Source organism: Capra hircus, assembly GCF_001704415.2.
Source record: "Capra hircus breed San Clemente chromosome X unlocalized genomic scaffold, ASM170441v1, whole genome shotgun sequence".
Lineage (NCBI taxonomy): Eukaryota > Metazoa > Chordata > Mammalia > Artiodactyla > Bovidae > Capra > Capra hircus.
This window is the reverse complement of record NW_017189516.1, coordinates 41809136-41827984: the sequence shown is the minus strand read 5'-3', so window position 1 is coordinate 41827984 and position 18849 is coordinate 41809136. Positions and strand designations below refer to the sequence as shown.

At 46.9% G+C, this 18849-nt stretch overlaps 1 pseudogene; it reads left to right on the top strand.

The window, feature by feature from the left end:
* The first annotated feature begins 968 nt into the window (after positions 1-968).
* LOC102172057 lies at positions 969-16018 on the top strand (annotated as a pseudogene).
* Positions 16019-18849: the final 2831 nt, after the last annotated feature.

The following is an 18849-nucleotide window of genomic DNA, read 5'->3' as shown; positions in this document are numbered from 1 at the left end:
TTGGCTCTGCCTCAGCATCCACCCCTTCCTCCGTGCCCACCCCTTTCTAACTCACTGGTCAGCTCACACACAAGGTCCCAGACCGCTCCCAATCTGCCACCAGCTCCCCTGCTTCCTCTCCGCCAGGTGGCCGGCCCGAAGGGTCTCGCCCATGTCCACGTGCCCTTTTCACTCCAACATCTTGCCCACATTTAACAACAGCTAGGCTTCTATTCGGCCAACCCCTCTAACTACATCAAAAACTTCACCCAGCTGCCTCGGTCTTACGCCCTCACCTGGCAGGATGTATTTGTCATTCTGGCGTCCACCACTACCCCAGAGGAGAGAAAGGCCATTTGGGCTGTGGCAAAAATGGTGGCTGACCAAAAACAACTAGCTAACCAAGCAGACCCAGCCTGGCCACCTGGAGCAGCTGCTATTCCAGATGTAGACCCAGACTGAGACTATCAGGAGACACAGAGAGGAAAAGCCAACATTCAATGCATAGTAAAATGCCTACTGGAGGGAATGGAGACCACCTCCCTCAAGATAGTAAACCTGCTTAAGCTAGATGAAGTAACCCAGGGCCCTGATGAGAATCCGGCAGCCTTTCTTAACAGACTGACAGAGGCTCTCACCACCTATACCCGGATTGCCCCAGATTCTCCGGCGGGAATCACCACCCTAGCCAACCGTTTTATATCCCAATCAGCTTCAGACATTAAAAAAAAAAAAAAAAAACTCTCCAGGGTAGAGGATGGGCCTCAGACATCCCCTCTGAGACCTGGTAAAAATGGCCTTTAAGGTTTATAATGCGCAAGAGGAAACCGCCAAAGTCAGCCCTAAGGCAAGGCTTAAACAAAAAGCCGAACTCCAGGCTAACCTCCTTGAGAGACACACCCAGGCACTGGTAGCAGCCCTGCGGCCGGCCACGGGACAGAAGGTGGGTCCCCAGAAGCCATCACTGGGAGCCTGCTTCAAATGCGGTCATGAGGGCCACTGGGCCCGCCAATGCCCAAACCCCTGGCTCCCGACAAAGCCGTGCCCTCGTTGCAAACAGCCGGGACATTGGGCAAGTGATTGTCCCCGGGCGACTCAGGCCCCGGCCTTACCGGGCCGAGGTCTGGCTCCTGAAAGGACATTTCCTCCCTGCACCCCGCCTTGGAACTTCTCTCCTTTGATGAAGATGGACGGCGCCCAGACGCAGGGACCCCCATAACCCAAGCCGAGCCCACGGTAATGCTTCAAGTGGCAGGTAAGTCTATCAATTTCTTCATAGATATGGGGGCTACTTCCTCAGTTCTTCCCTCCTTCGGGGACACCTTACATCCTTCCCAGGTCTCGGTGGTAGGTACAGACAGCACATCTTCACGACCCTGGCAGACTGGGCCACAGCCCTGTCAGCTTGATCACTTCTTGTTCACACACTCTTTTCTGATAATCCCTTCATGCCCCACTCCCCTGCTGGGGCGGGACATTTTAGCTAAGCTTAGGGCCACCATTCACCTACCGCTCTCACTTTCCCAATCTCTCACCTTGCCCCTACTCCTCCTCTGCTCCCGTGAGGCTTCAGTTGTCAACCCTAACATCTGGGACACTGAAATCCCTCTGGTAACAACCCATCACGCCCCCGTCCTGATTAAACTATGTGATCCTTCCCACTTCCCAAACCGCCCTCAATTCCCCATCTCTCAGACTCACCTATGTGGTCTTTAACCAATCATAGACCATCTCTTAGGCCAGGGCCTCCTAGTCCCCATGGCCTCTCCCTGCAGTATCCCCATTCTCCCGGTACAGAAAGCTGCTGGCAGCTACCGACTGGTCCAGGACCTTCAACTGATAAACAAGGCCATGATCCCTGCCCATCTGATTGTCCCCAATCCCTATACCTTGCTTTCTGACATCCCTAGCAGTACGACTCACTTTACTGTCATAGACCTCAAAGATGCCTTTTTCACTATTCCCTTACACCCAGACTGCCAGTTCCTCTTTGCTTTCACATGGACCGACCCAGAAACCCGACAGTCCTCCCAGCTAACATGGACAGTCCTCCCCCAAGGGTTTAGAGACAGCCCCCATTTTTTTGGCCAGGCTCTGGCCCAGGATCTGGCTACATGCCCTTTGGCCCCCAGTGTCCTCTTACAGTATGTGGATGACCTTCTGCTCTGCAGCCCCTCACAAGCTCTCTCTCAGACACATACGACTATTCTTCTTAACTTCCTTAACTCTAAGGGATAACAAGCATCTCAACAAAAGGCCCAACTCACCCAGACCTCTGTGACTTACCTAGGTCTAAAGAGTACCCTGAAAACCAAGGCTCTAACTACTGACAGACTCAGCCTTCTCCAAGACCTCTGCCCCCCTTCCACTGGAGAACAAAGCTTGTCCTTTTTGGGGTTAACAGGATTCTTCCAGCACTGGGTCCCCAACTATGCTTCGCTGGCTAAACCCCTCTATGCAGCCGTAAAAGACACCCCTACTGGACCGCTCTCTTCAGAAACAGAGGTCCAGAAGGTTTTCTACAACCTTTGCTCAGCTTTGCTGTCCTCTTCCCTGCTCTTCCTGCCCAATCTCAACCTCCCCTATCACCTCTACACTGATAAAAAATGGGGCATAGCCTTTGGAGCCCTCATACAGCCTGCAGGCCCTGAAATGCTGCCAGTGGCATTTATCTCCGAACAGTTAGACCCCACCGCCCAGGGATGGTTCCCCTGCCTATGTGCCCTGGCAGCAGCAGCTTCTCTATATGCAAATACAAAAAAGCTAATTCTAGCTCAACCGCTAACTATATTTGCACCACACCGCTTGGCCGACCTCCTGGCTTCCAAATTCCTGTCAGACCTTAGTGACTCTAGGCTCCGACAATTCCACCTGGTCTTTCTGGATAACCCCCAGGTTACTTTGGGCCACAGCTCCCACCCAAACCCTCTATATTCTCTCCCCTCACCTCCAACCTGTCCTTCAGGCAAAGACACAGGACCTCACTCATGCACAGAGGTCCTGGACACTCTTATCTAACCGCCCCCAAACCTTTTTGCTACTCCGCTATAAAACCCAGACCTCAAGTTATTTGTAGATGGCAATTCAAAACGAGACCCTAACGGTCATCAGGCTGCTACGTATGCAGTTGTGACCACCAATGACATCCTCGAGGCTCGCCTGCTACCGGAGGGAACCACCTCCCAAAAGGCAGAATTATTAGCGCTCCTTAGAGCGTTACACCTGGCAATGGGAAAATGGGTTAACATCTATACTGACTCCAAATATGCCTTTTTGATTGTACATTCACATTCAGCTATTTAGAGAGAGAGGGGATTCCTCACCACCAAGGGATCACCCATCTCAAATGGCCCCCTAATCACCAAGCTCCTGGAAGCCATCTCACAGCCCACCCTGGTAGCCATCCTACACTGCAAAGGACATCAGACGACTCACAACACGGTTTCCCTAGGCAACAATAAGGTTGACTGGGTGGCCAAACAGATAGCCTTACAACAGGGGCCTCCGCCTATACTATTTCTCAGGACCTCCCTTACACCTAACTACTCAAAGGCCAAAATGGAGGCCCTCCTCTCACAGGAGGGCACTTCCAAACACCCCTCAGGATGGATCACGCTCCACGACAAACTAGTCCTACCTGAAAAACAGGCAATGTCCATTATCATCCAGATCCATGACTCTTTACACATTGGGCCCCACACACTCTTGAACTTCCCTAGCCCTCTTTTCCCCGTTACATCTCCAACCTACCATTCAGGCAGTCCATCATCGCTGCCTAATCTGTGCCAAGACCTCTCCTCAAGGAGGACTCAGGCGGTCACAAGAAACTCACCAGTTGAGGGGACACCTGCTGGGACAGGATTGGCAGATAGACTTTACTCACACGCCTAGACATCGGACCTTCTGGTATATGCTGGTCTGTGTTGACACTTTTTCTGGATGGGTAGAAGCATTCCCCACTGCCCGGGAGACAGCCAAACCGTCACCAACACTCTCAATACACCTCATTCCACGGTTTGGGCTCCCCAAATCCATCCAGTCTGATAACGGGCCCACCTTTGTTTCTCAAATCACTCAGCAAATAGGCGAGGCTTTAAACATTTCTTGGCACTTCCATGTCCCATACAGACCTCAGCCATCAGGCAAGGTAGAATGGGCTAACAGCATCCTCAAGGCTCATCTGATCAGGTTAACGGCAGAACTTCGACTCTCCTGGGTCGATCTCCTGCCAGTAGCCCTGACCCGCATACAGACAACTCCTCATGCTAAGATGGGTTTGACACCTTTTGAACTGCTGTACGGTAGGCCATATCTGCTGACTAACCTTCCGGATCCCCTTCTGGGGACTTACTTGCCCTATTTCACACTCCTGAGGTCCCTACTTAGAGAACACGCTGACCACGTCCTCCTTCAACCTGTCAGAGATCACGCCCAGGCGATCCCGTCCCCCGCTTTGGCACCAGGAGATCAGGTTCTCCTAAAGACGCTGACGCCTCAACCCCTTCAGCCCCAGTGGACTGGGCCTTTCACGGTGGTCCTCACCACCCCTAAAGCAGCCAAACTGTGGGGACACGAGCCATGATATCACATCACATGGCTCAAACGGGCTCCACTACACGGCCTGCCTTCTCCCAAACCCCTGGAGACTTACAGCTGTAAAATCTCGGGACCTACCAAAATCACCATTACTAAGACACCCTTGCCTCCCGCCAGTGAGTGACACGCCCCGTCCAATGCTTGTCTGGCCTCATCTGCTGTGGCTGTTGCCAATCACAACTCTGGCCATGCTCTTCGCCATTGGACTGGCTGTCATGGCCCCCCCGGGACTGGCCACTCACACTTCGACTTTCACTGGCCCTTGCTTACCTTATCATCTGTTCACAGCTCCTGGGGTGCTATTCCTTTGGGGTGGCCTGACCTGGCCATATGTCTCTCAACCTAGCCTGCCTCGAAGACTTTATCCTGACCCTATTACAGGACCTTTGGCTGGCTACCCCGATTATTGACTGTGACTCTTTCAGGCAATTTCTGATCTACACTTACAGGGGACCTTCCTCCTTTTTACAGAATCTCAAATTGACTTCTTCTCTTTTATCACTCTCTTTCTAATATCATAGCTAAACATGCTCTTGCCACTATTCCTCCTGGCCGTGATAACACGGGTGGGACAACCTACACCCTGCCCCCGGGGCTGCACCCGAAGGAGACTGCTGGGGAAGTGGGTTCACAGCCTATACTTATGTCCACCGAGACTGTTATGCCTCACCTACCCAGCCGTGCTCCCATAGGGGTAAATGGTATTGCACGGCCAGGAGCCTTGGGATTGCCAAATTAAGCTCAGCCTCTAACTGCTATAAAACTGGGGACAAAGATCTCTGTTTTACCATGCAAACTCACTAAGGAATGACAGATGGGAAGGGGGGCCCAAGATCAGAGGCAAGAACAAATCCAACATAAGGTCCAACAGGACCTCATAAAGCTGGCAACTGAAGCCTCTGATCCACACCATGAGCCCAACAAACTCCTAGACCAGGTTCATCAGGTGCTCAAACCCCTGGATTTTTCATCTCAAATTTTCACCAGCCTCAATGACACCTATCAGACCCTGACTGAAGCCTCACCAAACCTCTCATGTTGGCTCTGTCTCCCCTTGAGACCCCAACTGTTCCTTGCCCAACCGATCCCCAGGAAATGGACAGAGGCCCAAAATCTCACTCGAAATGCCACTGAAGTAACCTTGCCAATGGGGCCCTTGACCTCTGAGACACTGTATCTCCCAGCCAATGCCTCTTGTGTTCTGGCCAATGGCACCTCATTAACCACAGTGGCCTGTGACGGTTTGAGACGATACCCTCTATCCCCAAATCCTCTGGTATGCGGAAAACCCGGATATTCTCTCTCTGTAATCAAACCACCTTATTACGATGCTTCCCGCCTAACTGGACTCAGCCTTGCACCCCAGTCTTCCTTACTCCCTACCTGACCATTCTGACACTGCAGGCAATGAAGACCAGATCCAACCAACCCGCCGCCACTGAAGGGCATCGGCTGCAGCTCCCCTGCTCCTCGGGGTAGGTTTATTCACTGCCTTAGGACTGGGGGTGGGAGGATAGGGATCAGCCACGCACTTCTACTATAAGCTGTCCGCAGACCTCAATCGAGACCTAGACACTGGCAAATTCCCTAATGGCATTACAAACCCAGATAACCTCTCTGGCAGCAGTGGCTCTCCAAAATCAAAGGGCCCTAGACCTGCTAACGGCTGAAAAAGGGGGAACCTGTCAGTTCTTAAGGGAAGACTGTTGTTTTTTCATTAATGCCTCGGGGATAGCTCAGAACAAGGTCCGAGAGCTGAGAGCATCAGACTTAGACAGGCCGAGTCAGACGTTTAGATTTCTCGGGATGGTGGAGGTCGTCTTGGGCAAAATGGCTTCTCGGACCCCTTGCAGCCTTGCTCCTCATCCTGTCGATAGGACCTTGTATTTTTCAGATCATCCTCCGGAAGATCAGGGAGCTGACCCAGACGGCCACTGGACAGATGTTGATGGTGGCCGCATGCTCCAGACTCCCATCCAGAGACCCTGAGGCCCCCTAAAGGTCACTGGGATCCAGCCACGACCCTCAGCCCCAGCAACGCCCCAGTTCAGCAGGAAGTAGCCGGAAGCCATAATGGCGCCCCTGAGCCTATCAAAAGGGTCAGATTGTAAGGCCGGACCCTGGGGCCATGATGGGCCACCCCTCCTCTCTTCTGCCTGCGGGTGGGTGGGTGGGGGAAAGTCCCTAATGGAAGGAGCCACCCAGATCTCAGGGACCAGTGACAGTACAGTTCGCCAGCTAAAGCTGCCCCACCCCAGCCACGTAGAAGGACCTGTCAGCCCGAGACCCCTGGGACTGGTGACCTATCCGAAACCCCGTTCACTAACCGTACCTTTTTGGGCGATCTAGCCTGGCCATCCCCCACAACCAACACATATTAACCACTCCCCAGCACATTCTGTGCACTTACTTCCTCGACCTGCCTCATTCGGGCCCAGGAACCCCACCTGGGAACGCTTCCCCATTAAAGCCTGTTAGACACTCTTTTTGGTGTCCTGGTAGAGAAGCTCAACTTTCTCCTGAAGCGATGACTGCTTGATAGTAAAAGCCAATCACTCCATGTCCCAAAAGCAGGAAGTGAAGATGACCTTACCTTACTAAACAGGGTCTCCTGAGAACAAAATCTGGTGCAGGCAGGTTGATGTCCCTGTGGACCCTCATAAGATCCCAATTCAAGGATCTAAAATATTCTAAATATTTTAGTCTAATATATTCTTTTGCTTCTGTTTTCTCCTATATGTCTTTTTGGAAATAAATTTATTTTTTACAATATTACAATATTAATTTATAATATTGTACCAGTTTCTGCCACACATCAATATGAATCAGCCATAGGTTTATCTTATGTCTCCTCCATCTTGAAACTCCCTCCCACGTCACACCCCTCTTAAGTTATCACAGAACACTGGCTTTAAGCTCCCTGGTCATAGAACCAATTCCCACTGGTTATCTATTTTCCACATAGTAATATGTACCTTTTCAATGTTACTCACTCAATCTGCTCCTCCCTGTCGTTCCCCTACTGTGTCCACGAGTGTGTTCTCTAGGTCTGCATCTCCAGACTGCCCTGCAAATAGGTTCATCAGTACCATCTTTCTGGATTCCATATATATGCATTAATATATGATATTGGCTTTCCTCTTTCAGACTTAATTCACTCTGCATAAAAAAGCTAGGAATAATGAGCCAACAATGCCAATACTGGGCATATATCTTGAGAAAATGGTAATGGAAAAAGACACCTGTATTCATGCTCACTGCAGCACTATCTGGAGAAGGTACTGGCACCCACTCCAGTACTCTTGCCTGGAAAATCCCCTGGATGGAGGAGCCTGGTAGGCTGCAGTCCATGGGGTCGCTAAGAGTCAGACACGACTGAGCGACTTCACTTTCACTTTTCACTTTCATGCGTTGGAGAAGGAAATGGCAACCCACTCCAGTATTCTTGCCTAGAGAATCCCAGGGATGGGGGAGCCTTGTGGGCTGCTGTCTATGGGGTCACACTGAGTCAGACATGACTGAAGCGAATCAGCAGCAGCAGCAGCACTATTTACCATAGCCAGGACACAGAAGCAACCAAGGCCTACATTTGACTCATGACAGGGTGGAAGATTTCTCCCTCTGCTGACCACTCCATTCAGACCAAGACCCTGGCTTCCCCATTAGCCCACAGTGGGAATCGACATGCATCCTTGAGGTCTCCCAGGGACGAAGACAGGGAGATGTGGTCCGAACGACGTGATGTGGAACATCCACAGCCCCCAAGGTTCTCACCATCCACCAGGAAACCGCAAACCCTCCCTTGCCAACCTGAGGCTGCCCCCACTGACCTGGTCTCTCACTTCCCTGAGATGTCCCAGCAAGTGTCATGTCAAAACGCCTGATTCTCCCAGTCCTGAAAATAGGACTGGCGCTTTATGTGGCTCCATTTCTTATGGGAGGAGCCCCCATCCTCACTAGCGTCACAGCCATTAATATTGTTGGGGACTAGGTCCCTTTGTTGACCTGGGTCTATTCCATTAGAGCAAGGCTCTCACTTCCCCAAAACCAGATGCAGTGGACACCAGGGGGCACCACAGTTGGCCAGCTCTACCCAGGGCCTCCTAGAGCCCAGTAGAGGGGGGCCACTCAGAGTGGCCCCCTTGCAGTGTCGAAGTCTGCTCATCAGCCCTCAGGGCCCTCCTCTAGGACCTAGAGCTTCTCCGGGGGTAGAATCCGGGCCTACCCCCCACAGACCAACGCCTTAGCCTGAGACACTCTAGAGCACATTCAGCCGACAGCGCTGAGGGACTCATAGGAGCCATATCACAGGGGTGGGATGTGGATGGGTCACTTTTATTGCTGGGAGGGTTGGGAAAGTCCCTTCAGCTCCATTCAGGTCCTCACCTTGGTTCCGGACGAGTCCTGGACACTAAGTCTCCGCCAAACGGTCGCTGCGGCTACCGGCCGATCCGCTCGCTTTCAAAGCGGAAGTGGAGGGGAGCTGCGTAGGGTCCTACGTGGGGTCTCCCAGGGATGACGGCAGGGGCAGCGTGCTACGGGAACCCCGGTAGCTCAAAATACATCGGTTCTCGGGTCCTCCTTGTGCAGTGTATCAGAGCCCAGGATGCCTCCTTCTATGAACCGAAGTCTTCCAGCTCCCAGACAAAGCCCTAGCCTTCCCAAGTCCCCAGTGGTGGGAGGCCAGCTTTGCTCTGAGCATCTCTGCTTGTCAGGTGGGTTGCCACTCTGTGAGCCTCCTTCGTTGGGGGAGAGATCCTCCCACTAGAACTGATGGTCCTCACCTTAAGTCCGGTTATGGTCAACACACCCCCATCTGCAGATCTGGGTTCTGATCTGGCTAGAGGAGACTCAGCCCTCCGTAAGATCACACAGGTTGAATGAGGGGACCACTCAGAAGTAGCTCTTTGGCGCTTCTCAGGGCTAAGAATTTAAAGAATTCTGTTTGCCTCCCTCTGCAGGGGTCCCCACTAACACTCAGCATCATATGTGCTGAGTGTTTCCTCTTTGAATTCAGGTCCCTCCCTCTGCGAAGCTGCGGCTGATTGTATTAGACAGAGGTCTCATCTCGCTAAGACTTTCTAGACTGAAATCAACCTGACATCTGTGCCCAGCGCTTCCTGGGGAACACAGCATCAGTGATTTTCCAGGGCCTTCTTTTATAGTGTGTGTATATTGTGTGTATAGTGTGTATCGTGTGTATAGTGTATAGTGTGTGTATAGTGTGTATAGTGTATAGTGTGTCTATAGTGTGTATAGTGTATCGTGTGTGTATAATGTGTATACTGTATAGTGTGTGTATATTGTGTGTATAGTGTGTATCGTGTGTATAGTGTATAGTGTGTGTATACTGTGTACAGTGTATAGTGTGTGTATAGTGTGTGTATAGTGTGTATAGTGTATAGTGTGTGTATAGTGTGTATAGTGTGTGTATAGTGTGTGTATAGTGTGTGTATAGTGTGTATAGTGTATAGTGTGTGTATAGTGTGTGTATAGTGTGTGTATAGTGTGTATAGTGTATAGTGTATGTATAGTGTGTGTATAGTGTGTGTATAGTGTGTGTATAGTGTGTGTATAGTGTGTATAGTGTATAGTGTGTGTATAGTGTGTATAGTGTATAGTGTGTGTATAGTGTGTATAGTGTGTAGTGTATAGTGTGTGTATAGTGTGTATAGTGTATAGTGTGTGTATAGTGTGTATAGTGTATAGTGTGTAGTGTATAGTGTGTGTATAGTGTATAGTGTGTGTATAGTGTGTGTATAGTGTGTGTATAGTGTGTATAGTGTATAATGTGTGTATAGTGTGTATAGTGTGTATAGTGTATAGTGTGTGTATAGTGTGTATAGTGTATAGTGTGTGTATAGTGTGTATAGTGTATAGTGTGTGTATAGTGTGTGTAGTGTGTAGTGTATAGTGTGTGTATAGTGTGTGTATAGTGTGTATACTGTATAGTGTGTGTATGGTCCACTTTCAGGTCCTCGCGATGACACATGATTAACCCTGTAACTCCACTCTCTGCTTTATGAAGCTTCTTGTCTTCCATCAAGGTCCTAGTCTCCTGAGAATTCCAAGTTGGAAGTCAGGATGATCCTCATGTGATCCTAGTCCATCAGGGCCTCTGAGACTAGACAGTGGGGACGCAACTTGAGTCCGTCTGATTCCTCTTGCTTAACATTCTCACTGCATCTACCACAGCCTGGGACTGCTCCTCCTACTGATCTAAGATTCCTCTTCTTAGGCTTTGGGGGACCAGTATATTCAGGGGTGATTGTCTCCTCAGTCCTCCTTCATGGAGGTTCCCATATCAGCTTCTGTCCCTCAATTAAAGGCTTCCTGGGGAGTGCATATTCCTACAAACAGTGAGCAGTTACCCTCTAGTAAATCTTGGAGAAAATGGGTCTCAGTCCCAAAAGTGATGTAAGATTAGGAAAATGCAATAATGAAATGAAATAAGGAACTCAGGACAGATGTTATGATGACAAAGAGATCTAGGTGATATATTCCTGGTCTTCACCCAGATTTTGCGTGTGTGCTTAATCGCTCAGTCATGTCCCACTCTTTGTGACCCATGTACTGTAGTCCGCCAGGCTCCTCTGTCCATGCAGATTCTCCAGGCAAGAATACTGAAGTGTGTTACATGCCCTCCACCAGGGAATCTGCCCAACCCAGAGATCGAACCCTGGTCTCCCGTATTGCAGGCGCATTCTTTACCATCTGAGTCACCAGATTTAGGGTAGTTCTAAAATATTTACTCTCGGCACCTCCCTGTTGGTCCAGTGGTATTGCGCCCCCAATGCAGGGGTCCTAGGTTTGATCCCTAGTCAGGCAACATGATCCCACATGCCACAACTAAAACTCTCACATCCAACAACGAAGAGTTCTCCTGCCACAACTAAAATCTCACATTCCACAACTAAAGAGCCAGCATGTGGCAACAAAGATTCCAAGTGTCACAACTAAGACCCAGAGCAGTCAAAAAATAAGTAGAAATAACTATTTTTAGTTAAAACAAAGAAAATGTTTACTTTCTACATAGAAGGTCAGCGCCAGATAATCTTGTAAGCCCTCGATCACTAGAGGCTGTCTGATTTGCACCTGCAGATGATCATATGCTTACTGAGCAGTATCTCCTTCTCTCCTTTATTCACACCTCTTTATTATTTTGGTGCTTGTATTGCCTTGGCTAGGTACTCCATCCCCGTGTTTTCATCACAGAGTCCTTCTTCCTGTCACTCAAGATACATTTTGGAGTGCTAGAAGACAGTGAATTAACTGACTCATGAGCACCTCAGGCCGGGACAAGGGGAAGGCTACACGCTGTGCACAAATTCAGACCAGCGGTCCAGTCCCAGCTCTGGCTCTTATCAGTTGTGTGGACCTGGGTCCATCCCCAACTCGGGGACCCTCAGGTGAAGTGGCTTTTGTAGGGCTAGTGGCATGGCGCTAAAGCACCTGGCACAGTGCCTGGGCCACACTGAGACTTTACAGAATATCTGTTTTTCCTATGATTATGATTCTTTTCATCCTGGAGGATACCACCGACCCTGATGAAGTTCTTAAATCCAGGAGATGGCAGAGAATCTGTGGCATTCTTGGACATGGAACACCAAATCAGTCCAAAATGCTCTTTAGAAAGAATCTTTCATTTCCACTACTAAATCATATTTTGAGTGTGGAGGTAGTATTTTAACTGAACGAAATTCCAAGAATCTAAATTTGATTCCGAGACTAATTCTGTCTTCCTTCCCGGCTGCTCCTTCATCTGAACAACTCCTAGAGACTTCCTTAGTGGTCCAGGGGTTAAGACTCTGCACTCCCAATGCAGGAGGCCTAGATTCCCCTGCTGATCAGGGAACTAGGTCCCAAATGGCACAGCTTTGCTGCAACTAATAGTTCACACGCCACAACTAAAGATCGTATATGCCACAACTGAAACATTCCCCATGCCGCAACTAAAGAACTCTCAGGCTGCAAGGAAGATCAAGGATCCTGCGTGCCAAAGATAAGACCAAGCATAGCCAAATAAATAAGTAACTAAATAAAATAAGCCCCTATCTTCAATTTCACCATCACCTAAAATATACTCACCTCACAGACTTTGGCGGAATTATCAACATAGCCAAAAGCGCTGAATGGAATGCCCTTTCAATAAAATGAGCTGTTTCCATGACTCACAGCAGAGTGTCAGCCCACTGGCTTCTGAGTTTCCGGTTTCATTCTACTATTACTTTTTTTCACAGAAGCTCCTTGGAGATGATGTGCATGAAACATCTCGGTTGTGCACTGTGTTCACGGGCACTGGGACAGGAGCACAGGGCACATTCCACCCCCACCCCAGGCGGGATTTCTCTCTCGTCTAGTCATGTTGCTCTTTAGTCACCCGGTCGTGTCTGACCCTTTTCTACCCCATGGACTGAACAGACTGTTCTGTCCATGGGACTCTCCAGGCAAAAATACTGGGTTGGGTAGCCATTTCCTCCTCCAGGGGATCTTCCTGACCCAGGGATTGAACCCACATCTCCTGCGGCGTCAGGCGGGTTCTTTACCAGTGAGCCACCTGGGAAGCCCCATAATTCCCCAGCAGTTGTTCAGGGTAGTTTCCCATTCCAGGCTTAAGTCTCTCATCTTTAAGACCCACCATCTGAGGGTCTGGCCTCTATTTAGTGTTTCCACAGCCTCCCTGGTGGGCTCAACATGTAGCCTAACTTAAAATTACCTCCCATGGACATTTATTGTCCTAAAGTCTCCAAGTGCCTTGCCTCAGTGTATTTACACTAGACTCCTCATGAGGAAGCCCTCAATCCCCTCACCTCCTTACACCTCATTTTTTATTGGGCCCCTAGATCTTTGTCCACAAGCTACTTTATATGAATTGTTCTCTTAGACTCTAGAATCCTATAGGAAATGGTTAGGTTTATTTTTCTTAGCATCACCAATACTACTCAGAAGCCTCCAAAGAGCAGATGCTAAATTAATATTTGAAGAATTATAGTGAAAGTGTGCAAGAAGTGAAGTTTACTGGGATTTCACTTCTCCCACATTCTTAAATAAGCTAAGCCAATCCAGGTATATACATTTCAGTTTTACAAAGAAAGACTAAAAGGAATAAAACAAACCAAGAAGTGAATACCTCTTAAGATTTCTTTTTTTCTGTATCTGATAATTACACAGACTTCACCGTGAAATAATTTCCATTTTTGCAAAAAATCCATATTCTAATATCATGTTTCCTTGTTCTGAATGACAAGGAATGATTCAAGGATTTCAGTTTTTGCCATGTAATACGAAAATTCTTATTTTTCAACTTGACAATCTGCAGTACATGGGGGAGGTGTGCCATTAGTATACTTAGACTCTGAAGCTAAACACATCTTTAATTAAAAGGAACAACATTTAAAAATAGAAAAAAGAAAAACCTCCAATTTGTGCATATTGTATAGGAACACAAATACTTTATATGCTGTGTTTCCATGAGAAAAACCTTGGCCCTCTGGTAGCTGGAAGGCTGCCTGCTTTCTCTAGATGCAATGTGAAGTATCTGCTCAGACTTCACTAGGGGTGGGAGGAGCTTTGGACATGCTCCGGAAAGTGCAGTGGCCCTGGCACCATAAGAGCCCTGGCTGCAGCTCTGGCTCTGGTTCTCTTTCAGCTCTCAAAGCCTCTTCATACCAGGATGTGAAGGCACTGGACTTGGTATCATTGACATTAGCCCCAAACTCCCACATTCTTTTATATATCTATATCTATCATGGAAGCACTCCATATTAGTTTACAAAGACCATGCTCATTATTTTTTGTAACTGTATAGTACTCCACTCTGTGGATATGTATTATGTTCCTTCAGTTAGCATGTTCATGGATATGTAAGTATTTTCATATGGTTGTGGATGTCTCTTCAGGGTTAATTTCTGAAAACTCTAATTACTGGCTCAAATGTGAAAGCATATTTAGTTTTCTGATAATACCAAGTTGTGTTTAGCCTCTAATCTTATTTTTGACATGTTGCTATCAAAGAATGAGATTAGTATATTCTCTAACACTATATACAAAAATAAACTGAAAATGGATTAGAGACCTAAATATGAGTGGAAACCATAAAACTCTTAAAAGACACTATGAGTGGGACACTTTTTGATATAATTCATAATAATATTTTTTTGGATCTGTCTCCTAAAGCTAGGAAAATAAAAGCAAAAATAAATAAATGAGATGTAACTAAAGCTAAAAACTTTTGCACAGCAAGGAAACCATCAGCAAAATGAAAAGACAACCTACTATATGGGAAAAAATATTTGCCAATGATATAACCAATAAGGGGTTAATATCCAAAATATATGAATGGCTTATATAACTTGACAGTTTAAAAAAAGAATTTAAAAAATGGGCAGAAGACTTAAATACACATTTTTCCAAAGAAGACATACAAATGGCCGAGAGGCACATGAAAAGATGTTCAACATCATTAATCATCATATGAATGCAAATTAAACCCACAATGAGGTATTATCTTACACCTATCAGAAGGGCTACCATCTCAAAGGAAGAGAAGTCACAAATGCTGGTGAACATGTGGACAAGATCTGTACACTGTTGGTGCGAATGTCAATTGGTGCAGCCACCATGGATAACAGTAAGAAGGGCCCTCAAAATCTAAAAACAGACCAAACAAATGACCCTGCAATCCCACTCCTGGGTGTATAGCTGAAAAAAAAAAAATAACCCACTAATTTGAATGGTCTCTGTCAGGTACTCGATGCTTGTCTGAGTCTAAGGGTTTCCACTGCTCGTCTCCCCTTCCCCTCCAGCCTCATCTACTCTCTGCCAGGGAGCCCTCCCCAGTCCAACCTCTCTGGTTATTAAGAAGGCACCTGTGTCTGGCAGAGCCAGTGTGAGATGAAGAGATAGTCCTTCCCAGCTATCAGATAGGAGGTTTAGCTGGACGTTTGAGCACACACTGAGACAGTGAGGAGTCAGACAAAAAGCACAGACTGTGGCACTGAAATGGATTAATAAGGAACATAGTGATGTGGCCAGTGACCGTCCAGCATAATATTCTGCAGGTCCAGTTGGGGATGATACATTTCATTGGCAAATCACAATTACGAAAAAGAATGGCAGCCCATATCAAGGCAGTGTATTCTCTGTGACAATTCATTTCCATAAAGACTACCCGTTCACACTACCTAAGGGTGCATTTGCAACAGAATTTATCACCCAGACATGAACACTAACGGCGGCACTCGGCTCGCTACTCTAAGATCACTGTGGTCTCTTGCTTTCATGATTTCTAGAGTTCTGGTGTCCATTTGTTCCCTGCTATGCGATCCGAATCCAAATGATAGCCTCCTCAGTGCCAGAGGTTGCATAGATCTATAAGACAGACAGAGATAAGTACAACAGAATTTTTCCGGAAGGTAATCATAAGTATGCCATGTTGTGCTAACGTAAAAGTCAGAATAACCTGCATTAAATCTTGAGTAAACTTTAAATTACTGTTTAAAATGGAAAAAAATCCACTAATTGAAAAATTCCATGCACTCCAATGTTCATAGCAGCATTACTGACATTTGCCAAGGTACAAAAGTAATCTATATGTATACAACCTATACACACACACACGCATGTGTGTGCGTGCAAATGGAATATTAGTCATTAAAAAGAATGACCTTTCACAATTTTTCAACAACATGTATGGAGTTGGAGGGTATTAGTTGGACGGTATTAATGAAATAAGTGAGACAGAGGAAGACAAATGCTGTATGATACCACTGACATGGAGAATTTAAAAAATAAAACAGACCTGGGAAATGAAGCAGACTCTCAGATACAGAGAACAAGCTAGTGGTTACCAGTGGGGAGTGGGAAGCAGGAGGGGAAGGTCAGGGACAGAAGATTAAGAGGTGCAAACTAATATGTATACAATAAGCAACAAGGATATATTGTACAACAAAGGGAATATCGCCAATATTTTGTAATAACTGTAAATGGAACATAACCTTTAAAAACTGTGACTCACTTTGTTATTCATCTGTAATTTATAAAATATTGTACATCAACTATGAAAATGAAGTGAAAGTATTAGTTGCTCAGTCTTGTCCAACTCTTTTTGACCGCACAGACTGTAGCATACCAGGTTGCTTTGTCCATGAATTCTCCAGGCAAGAATACTGGAGTGGGTAACCATTCCCTTCTTCAGGGGATCTTCCTGACCCAGGGATTGAACCCAGGTCTCCTGCCTTTCACGCAGATTCTTTGCCATCTGAGCCACCAGGGAAGCCCACGTCAACTATACCTCACTTAAAAAAAATCTATTCTCTCAGGAACTTTCACATATACTATACAGTATTATTAACTATGGGGTTCTCTGGTGGCTCAGCAGTAAAGAATCTGCCTGTTGATGCAGAGATGAGGGTTTGATTCCAGGGTCAGGAAGATCCCCTGGAGAAGGACATGGCAACTGAATCCAGTATCCTTGCATGGAAAATTCCACAGACAGAGGAGGCTGGCAAGCTACAATCCCTGGGGTTGCAGAGAGTAGGAAACCACTTGGTGACTTAACAATGACTGACTACAGTCACCATGCTGTATATAATATCCCTAGGGCTTCTTTATTTTGTAAGTGAAAGTTGTGAAAGTTTATGCTGTTTGGCCACTTATACCCATTTAATCCATCCTCCAACCCCCACTTGCGGCAACCACCAATCTATTCTCTGTGAGTTCATTTTTCAAAAATTTTCACATATAAGTGAGATTATATAGTATTTGTCTTTGTCTGACTTATTTCACTTAGCATAATGCCCTCAAGGTGTATCAGTGTTACTGCAAATGGCCAGATTTCCTTTTTTCCTTTTATTGGCTAAATAATATCTGAGTGAGGATGAGTGTTTGTGTGTGTCTGTGTGTGTCTATGTGACATTATCTTTATCCATTCATCCATTAATGGACAGTTATGTTGTTTTCATAATTTGGTTATGGTAAATAATGTTTCAGCGAACATGGGGGGAGGGTTCAGATATCTTTTCCAGGTGTTGGCTTCATTTCTTTCAGCTAAATTTCCAGGAGTAGAGTTGCCAGATCACATGGTAGTTCTATCTTCAGTTTTTTTATGAGCATCTATACTGTTTTCCCGGAGAAGGCAATGGCACCCCACTCCAGTACTCTTGCCTAGAAAATCCCATGGATGGAGGAGCCTGGAAGGCTGCAGTCCATGGGGTCGCTGAGGGTCGGACACGACTGAGTGACTTCACTTTCACTTTTCACTTTCATGCATTAGAGAAGGAAATGGCAACCCACTCCAGTGTTCTTGCCTGGAGAATCCCAGGGACAAGGGAGCCTGGTGGGCTGCCGTCTATGGGGTCGCACAGAGTCAGACACGACTGAAGTGACTTAGCACCAGCATACTGTTTTCCATAGTGGCTGAATCAATTTACATTTTCATAAACTCACATTTTCTTTAATAATTTAAGTATATCCTAAATGCAAGTTACATATGCTTCTAAATTTAAAAAGTATATATCTTTGAAATTTAGGAATGAGAGACTGAATACAGTAAGCTAGACCTATAACTGAATCACTTTAAAATTTTGTTCTCTTCTTATCCTATCTTAGTGTGGGGTTTTTTACATTACCAAGGATACCCCTATTCCAATGCCATGTAATCTTGCTCTGGATCACACAGATGATTTAAAATTTTTCAGTTTGTATTTCAGAAAGCAAAATTCTTATTTCTAAATCTGGTAAACAGCAATAAGTGTGTGACCCGTGTCATTCATAAGCTTATGTTTTGAATCTAAATAAAACTTTCTACTGAAAAGAAAATCACTTGAAAATTACTGCCTCACCCCCCGCAAGAAAAGGGTAAGTCGAAAAGTTATTGATGCATATCAGGAACACAGGTTGACAGGCTTTTCTGATCACAAAGTAAAGAACGGATTCATACCACACTAGAGGTGAGATGAGTGGCCAGGTGCGGCCATGGAGTGGGCACTGGCCACAGAAGGGCCATCACCACCCAGGGAGAAATGCAGCTGCAGCTCTGGCTCTGGTGCTCTCTACTTCCTCTCTCCAAGTCGCCTCATAATGGGGGCAGGAATGCAGTGGGGACAGTATAGTTGACCTTGGCCAAAAACTCCAGGACTTTCACCTTGCTGGTTTCCATAACGGCTCTTGGAACCCACAGGAGCGCTCTCGGATCCCCCTATAGCAAGGGGGATTGTGGCCAGGCAGTGTGAAGAGAAATGAATTGACAAAATGTCAGCCTCAGACTGGGAGGAG